Source organism: Micromys minutus (genome assembly GCF_963924665.1).
Source record: "Micromys minutus genome assembly, chromosome: 14".
Classification (NCBI taxonomy): Eukaryota; Metazoa; Chordata; class Mammalia; order Rodentia; family Muridae; genus Micromys; species Micromys minutus.
Window position 1 is genome coordinate 45,084,961 of NC_137983.1, and position 6,391 is coordinate 45,091,351.

Below are 6,391 nucleotides of genomic sequence, written 5' to 3' on the forward strand. Positions count from 1 at the left end.
TGGGATACTCGATTGCTGGTCCTGTGAACACTAACACCAAGAAATGGAGCCCTAAGTATGATCTCCTGACCAACAAAATGGAATAAGTAACATTATAGTTCATCTCGTCTGAGGCTTCAGAGTACATTCTTTGTTAGTGAAGCCTCTGAGGCAAATCTCGCTAGACACTGTTCTCTCAGACTTACTGAGATTTCCCTATTAATTCTCTGTAGATTGAGGTTCCACAAAATACCCTTGAAAAGGTATTTGGGTTTTTGCTTGTTTGCTTGCTTGCTTGTTTTTGTTGTTCTTGCTGTTTGTATTTTCTAGAAAGGTATACTGTGTGTGGTTCCTATAGCCACAGTTTCATCATGGATGTGGTTATGAACTTCATGTGATTAATTTAAGGAGGTTAATAAAGCCAAAGCAGTGACTCTCAAAACACAATCTGGTGAAGGCAATTACTAAGGAAATAAACTACCACTGTTCAGGACATTGGTCTTCTAGCGGTTCAGTAGCGTCATAGTTCTCAGAGTCCCTGATGGCATATGGGGTGTGACATCAGTGACATTCTCCCCTGCATGCTGTCTCTCACCACACTATAGTGAGAAAGTGACCAAAATTTCAAGGCTGGGCCTCAGAACAAAAGCAAGAGGTGGGTATGATGGCTCACAGTCATGGATCCAGCACTGGGTCAGATCTTTCTCTGCCAGAAGGAGAAACTAAGAGCAAGAAAAGGTTGAGGGACAGAGGAAAAGGGTCAGTAAGAAAGAGGCTGAGGCTGGAGGAGGAAGGAAGGAAGGAAGGAAGGAAGGAAGGAAGGAAGGAAGGAAGGGAGGGAGGGAGGAAGGAAGGAAGGAAGGAAGGGAGGAAGGAAGGGGAAAGGAAGAAAAAGGGGAGGAAGAGGAAGGGAGGGAGAAAGGACAAAGGAAAGAGAGGGAGTGAGAAACAAAAGATGGAAGGAGGGAGAAAGGGAGGAATAAAGGAAGGAGGGAGGGAAGGAAAGAAGGAGGAGAGAGAGGGAGGGAAAGAAAGAAGGATGAAGGTAGGGAAAGAAGAAAGGAAGACAAGAGAACCCTTGGCTTAAATTGATCGGTAAGAATAAAATCCACCATTCTTCCTTCCTTGCTCTTGCTTCTCTTACTCTCTTACCCCCTTTGTCTCTCCTCTCTCCATTCGCTTCCCCTCTTTCCATGTGCTCATGGTGGGCCTCTTCTCCTCTTCTCTCCTTTACTCTCCTCTCTTCCCCTCCCTTCTTCTTCTTCTTCTTCTTCTTCTTCTTCTTCTTCTTCTTCTTCTTCTTCTTCTTCTTCTTCTTCTTCTTCTCTCTCTCTCTCTCTCTCTCTCTCTCTCTCTCTCTCTCTCTCTCTCTCTCCCTACTATCCTTTTAACACCCCTCTCCATGCCCTAAATAAACTCAATTCTATACTAAAAAAAAAAAAAAAAAGAAAGAAAGAAAATTCACCAATCTCAGAAACCAGAAAACTAAAGTGTACTCAGAGCCTTCCCCCAAATAAAAGAACCTAGCTTCCTTGGGGATGACTCCCTGAGTCTTCCTTCAGCCCCCAACACTACAGGTTTTGACCTAATTCAGTGACCCATTCCTCCACAGATGGCTCCAAAGACCTCAGCTGAGATGAGCAGTCCTGGGATGCTATTTTAATACACACTGATTGTTCCAGCATTGTGTATTCATTAAGGCACTGGAATCCCGAGGCCACAAGTGAGGGCAAGCAGAGGCAAGAGGAGGGAGGAGCAGCAGTGAGGGAGGTATGCCTCCAGCTCTCCTGCTGTCTGCACAGCTGGTGCTGTGTCTCAAGTGAGCCTTTTAGACTTCCTCATTCTTTCCTTCTCACTTGTCTGGCTTCTAAAATGGTGGGTTGTCCTAGACTTAACCACCTCTAAACTTTACTTCATTCTCAATTGTCTCACACAGTTCAGGATGTAAAGATTTTAATCATACATGGACTGATGATTCCCAATTTTATCTGCCACCTCCAGATGCTTCTTTGGGCCCAGGGATGGAAATCCAAATGCCTGCTAGGCATTTCTGTATGCACACCCATGGACATTCACAGTTCAATGTTTCTAAAACCTAAATCTGGGTTTCAGTTCCAGCAGAGCCCAAATACCCTCTTCTTGCCTGCTTTGTGTGTGTGTGGGGGGGGTGTTTGTATGTGTATGTCTATGTACATCTATATGCATATGCACATGTATATTTACATGTGTATGTATATGCATATGATGTATTGTATGTATATATGTATTGTGTATATATATATATATATATATATATATATATATATATCCATTCATGTACACAGACACATCTCTGTCTCACCAGATGCTCAGAACACAATTATGCACTCTGTTGTGCCTAATAGTTTATACTCAGGGTCACCTGCCAGAGAATCCTATACATTGTATCTGCTGTAGCAAGCAGCTTTTGTTAACCCAGCCACCACTGCAGTGATGGAAGCCACTGCCACCGCTGCATGGAAGGTTTCTGGTTTCTGAGATTGTCTGCTTGCCTCCTTAGCTGCCCTTTGGTGGCCTCATATCAGATATCCTCCACATCATATGTTTACATTATGATTTATAACAGTAACAAAATTACAGTTATGAAGTAGCAATAAAAATGTTATGCTTTGGGGGGGGTCACCGTAACATGACGATCTGTATTAAGGTGTCAGAGCTTTAGGAAGCTTAAGAATCATTGCTCTTAATGTATGCAGGCCACTTCCTGTCCAGACACAAGCCTCCAGTAGCATTTCAGCTCACTTAAGTAGCTATGAAGGTCCTGAGATCTACCTACCCCTTCCCCTGTAGACATGCACACACTTCCAAACTCACACACACATGTACTTCCACACATGCATACTCACGTTCACACACACACACACTGTGCATTCTTCTTTTCTACTACTGTCTTTTCAAGGAGTTAATTAAGAGACTATAGAGAAGGCTCAGCATTTGAAAGTACTGGCTGCTCTTCCTGAGAACCTGGGTTCCATTCCCAGTGCTCAAATGTTGACTCACAGCCGTCTACAGCTCTAGTCTCTGAAAGTCTGATGCCATTTTCTGGCCTCCATGAGCCCTGTACACACATGGTACACAAACGTTCAGGCAAACACTCAACACACAAATTAAAAACTAATACAATTTTTAATTTTTGATTAATTTACTATACTGTTATTGTGTGTGTGTGTGTGTGTGTGTGTGTGTGTGATGGGGGAAGTGTGAGCACCACAGGGGAACTTCATGGGGTTGGTTCTCACCTTCTACTACTTTCTGTAGATTAAACAAACGTTGCCTCGTGTCATTAGGCTTGAGTGGGAACGCCTTTACCAACTGAGTCATGTTGGTGATACCCACACTTGACTGTCTTGATATATTCAGGCTGATACGTCTGAATTCAATACACTGGTGGCTTATAAACAGCCGAGATTTCTTACTCACAGTTCTGGTTCCTGGAAGTCCAAGACAGGTAAAGATCCAGCGCCTTGGGTGGACCCCAGATCAGAGCTACTTTCCTGCAACCACACGTGGCAAGGGGGTGGGAATCTCTCTGAGTCTCTTCCTAAAAGTCACTAAGCCATCCCTAAGGACCTGCTGAAAGCCCCACCATCATGTTGAAAGCTGAGAGGATCTAAAGGCTTAGTTAGCCTCTTTCAGCATCCATCATCCTTCCTTCCTGAACAAGCCTTTCTACCAGCCTCTCCATCAGCCTCTCCCCAAGCCTCTCCATCAGCCTCTCCTCTCCCAGCCTCTCCCTCCAGCCTCTCCTCCCAGCCTCTCCCTCCAGCCTCTCCCCCCAGCCTCTCCACCAGCCTCTCCCCAAGCCTCTCCCTCCAGCCTCTTCACCAGCCTCTCCATCAGCCTCTCCCCCCAGCCTCTCCCCCAAGCCTCTCCCTCCAGTCTCTCCATCAGCCTCTTCCCCAAGCCTCTCCCTCCAGTCTCTCCATCAGCCTCTTCCCCAAGCATCTCCCTCCAGTCTCTCCATCAGCCTCTCCCCCAAACCTCTCCCTCCAGTCTCTCCATCAGCCTCTCCCCCAAACCTCTCCCTCACCCTCTCCATCAGCCTCTCCCCCCAGCTTCTCCCCCAAGCCTCTCTCTCCAGTCTCTCCATCAGCCTCTCCCCCCAGCCTCTCACACCAATACCTTTGCATACATGTTCCTATGTTTCATTTTCTTCCTGTTTCTAGTCCTATGTCACCTTAGAGATACTTATCTTGACCAGACTTTTAGCCTCTCCACACGAATACTCTGGCCCTGGCTATCCTCTTGCCTTGACAGATTTCCAACAAAAATCTACAAGGAACAGCTTCTAGGATTCTCCCCTCCCCAACCCCAAAGATGCTTGAGTCATGATATATGCACACTCCCCTGTATACTTAAAATTACCTCTAGATCATATACAACACCTCATACAATGAAGGCACACTGAAATAACTGCCCTCCTGTATTGGTGACAGGAAAACAAGGTGGGGGGAAAGACTGCATGGTTCAGTGCTAACACCATCTTTCCCGATATTTCAGTCCATCTGGTTGAATCTGCAGATGCATAAAGCGCAGGTTTGGAGAGCTGATTGCGTAATTAACGGTGGAGCTCTCATCCCGAGAGCCGAGACTCACTGAGGACTCTGCTTTGGTTTCCGGTCACCCCCACCCACCGCATTCAGCGCACCTTGACAGGGACCTAAATATATTCATGCTTTCTGTTAAATGGTAGCGAGAACATCGGTGTTCAATTTTACAGAGAGGGGAAACTGAAACTCTTGGGAGCTAATAACCTGCTAAAGCCTCCAGATGCTGGAACTGTGCCTCAAAGCCTCGGTCTAGGGGGTTCTATGGTGAAGTGGCTCTCACTGCATCCTTGCCTCCCAATCCAGCACTGTGGGCTCGGCGCACCCCTGTTTTCATAGGGGCACTGCATCTCCTTCCCACCTTCCTCCCTCTGCCTGTCCCAGAAGAGCAACCAACCACAGGCAGCCTGGGTGGAGGAATGCAGAAGTAGTTGCAGCAGGAGAAGATGCAGGCTGCCCAGGGCTTACCTTGCGCTTTCACCCTGCTGCTCTGTCTCTTAACTGAGCTCCTGAGATGTCAGCGGCTGGCATCAACTTCAGAGCACCTACCTGGGAGAACCAGCAAAAGCTCCAGGAGGCTGGGCTTCCTGCACTGACCTTGCTGTGGCTGCTTGGACCTGCCCTCTAATGCACACTATTCAGGCCTTTCTGTGTTAATTGTGAGACATGGAGAAGGGCAGGAAATCCATCTTCCTAATTACAACTTAACCGGATTCCTGAGGACCTTTTGCACCCCCGGCAATGAGAGCCCTGCTTTGCCAGCATGGAAAACCGTGCAGTGAGCAGAGGCCACCCGGTCCCTTCCCTACACGCAGACTACTGAGGCTGCTTAAGGCCTGCCCCAGGGCACCCCAGCAGCAGCAACATCTCCCCATCCAGCTGCCCACCAGGATGGGAGCAGGAAGGAACAAGGGTAGTTGTACAGACAGTGTCGGCTTGCTGGAGCCTTGAATTGTTGCTGGGGAACGGTGACTCCTCTGTCCCTTCCTGTTAGCTGAAGGCAGCAGAGAGCTCAAATGGTTTCCTGTCCTTTCCCTTGCAGGTTCTTCCCTGAAACCACGGGGGTGGGGAAGAAATAACACCAGAGCAGCAACCTACTGACTAGCCTCACTCACTCCCAAGCAGCCGCTCCTGCATCTTGTTCTGCCTTACCTGCTGCTTCAGAACTGCTGTGGTGACTGCAGCCATGTGTTGTGGATTAGCTGGGTGACAGTGATGGAGGAGAAAGGAGCACAGCTCCTCTGACTGCACTGGAGGCCCAGCAGTTCATTCCCAGAACTCTTAGCAGGGAACCTAGGGGCCCTGTTTCTTCCATCTCACATATAGGTGCCAGAGATGCAAGGGACCAACAGCCTGGGCCCTACCGCCAAGCGCAGTTGCCACACTAGCTGTCACAGCGTCTTAATGTAACACTTTTCTCATCCAGCCACTTGCCGCCTATTGTCCTATTTGTCAACTCTTAGGGTGCCCAGTGTTTCCCTGGAGTGAAAAGATGTGGTGTGGAAGAGGAGGGGTTAGAAGGGTAAGTAGGGCGCGTAAACACAAAATAGAGAAAGCCAGAATGTGGGATCTCTTTATTGAAGGGCTTTCTGGGTCGTTTAACATCTCTGCTTAAGTTGCAAATTCTCATGAGAAAAGTAGTAATGGTCTTTCAACTTCTTTTACACAGGAGTGTATTTATGCACTCATCTAAACTATGACTTGAGATGCATGTATGTGCAGGAGTGTGCATGTGTGTCCATGTGTGTATGTGTGTGTGTGTGTGTGTGTGTGTGTGTGTGTGTGTGTGTGTGTGATGTCACCATAGACATAGATAAGAGTCACCA